General features: G+C 57.9%; 1 pseudogene across 1 annotated transcript; it reads left to right on the top strand.

Annotated features, from left to right (window-relative positions):
* Window positions 1-332: 332 nt before the first annotated feature.
* Window positions 333-985, top strand: LOC308476840 (testican-2 pseudogene; annotated as a pseudogene). Its single transcript has one exon. The product of its transcript is annotated as a testican-2 pseudogene (transcript).
* The last annotated feature ends 702 nt before the right edge of the window (window positions 986-1687 follow it).

Consider the following 1687-nt stretch of genomic DNA (forward strand, 5'->3'; position numbering starts at 1 on the left):
AAAAGAAAGCAATTTAAAACAACAGTTGTGGAGACATTTCATTCCCCATGACAAAACAAGACAGAGGATGATGACGAGTGCCCACCCAGTCAGCATAAATCCTGGCTACGCCCAAATTGTCCACAGCTACTGAACTAAAAAGCTGTAGGGTTCCTGCTCATAAAAATAATCTAGGACCCCACTCCCAAGGTCTTTCTTGGGTTATGCACTGTCATTATGAGTCAATAGCCACAATAAGTTGCTCTTTACAAATTAGGCAGAAGTCGAAGAGACCGGTGCATTCCGAGTCCTTACCCCCCCCCCTCCCGGTCCCCTCCAACCCCCTTCCGTCGGGGGTAGGCTTCTTTTAACAGGTATGATGATGTCAAATGTGATGCTGATGCTCCAGTGACTTAAGCCTGCCTCTTTTGGCGCAGACTCCGTAATCCTCCCGGTGGCTCCCAGGCAGCGCCGGGCTTCGCAGAAGTAGTGCAGCTCCTAATCAGGTCACATTTCAGCGGGGATCCAGCCGCCCTTCTCTCCCTCCGAGCCGGGAGAGAGATCAGAGGAGGAGGAAGAAGAAGAAGTCTCAATAATCGCTTTGCGGCCAGCGAGGAAGCCACCGCCTAGCAGGCAAGATGAGAGCCCCAGGCTGTTGTCTGGTGCCGCTGCTGCTGGCCCTCGCCTTGGCGGAAGGGGACGGCAAGGCGGCCAAGGAAGGCGACAATCCCGGCAATTTCATGGAGGACGAGCAATGGCTGTCTTCCATCTCCCAGTACAGCGGCAAGATCAAGCACTGGAACCGCTTCCGAGACGTGAGTCCGGATGGAGTAGCCCATGCATGATTTTTTATTTTATTTTTTTACCTCGTAGCATGCAAATTCCTCCGCCTCGCTAGCATCCAGGGCAACCCGGGAGTGGGGAAGGGAGGGAACGGTGGATAGAGGCTCTTGCAACGCGTTGCACCCGCGGGGGTGCATGGGCAACGGAGCGATTGGCAGCCAGCAACAATTGCTGCTGCTGCTGTCTAGGATGTAGGTGCAGGCGTGGCGTGGAGGAGGTGGTGGCGGGTTGAGGCGGCTCCTCTTGCAGCGCCAACCCGCGTGCAGGTGGCGCGCCGGGAGCCGCCAAGAGCAATCGCCGGTTGCAGCAGCAGCAGTGCGCGGAGCAACCGTTGCAAAGGCTGGGGGGGGGGGGGGCTCCCAGTGGCTGGTGCATTTGGAGCGGGAAAGCTGGGTGGGTAGGTGGGAACCTGCACCCGATTCTTTGCACGGCGGCTGTCGAGCAAAAAGCGGGGCTGGGAGAGCTGAGGTTGCACTGTGGGTCCCGATTCTTTATTTTAAAACGAGAGCAAGTGGGATTTGGATCCCCGGCTATAGCTTTTGCAGCCTCGCGGTTTAATTCCTGTTACGCGCACAGACACACTCGAGTTTGCAAAGATCTCCCCTGGCCGCCGCGCAAGCTCGCGTTGCAACCTCTTTGCTTGGCTGCGCAGAGCCCCGTCGGAACTCCCGTTTCCTTCCGACGCGGCCAGGCGGCGGAGACCCGCCCTTGCGAACTTCGACGAGCCCTTTGGCGGCGGAGCCGTTTACCGCAAGGCAAGCCACGCAGCGCCGGGGGCGGGGGGGCTGTGCGTGTGTTTGTTCCAGGCTGGCATCTCGCCTTCTCGCTTCCTGCTCAGTTTGCCGCCTTGTGCAAAAATTCTTCG

The sequence above is a fragment of the Podarcis pityusensis genome, assembly GCF_964106645.2.
Source record: "Podarcis pityusensis genome assembly, chromosome: 5".
NCBI lineage: Eukaryota > Metazoa > Chordata > Lepidosauria > Squamata > Lacertidae > Podarcis > Podarcis pityusensis.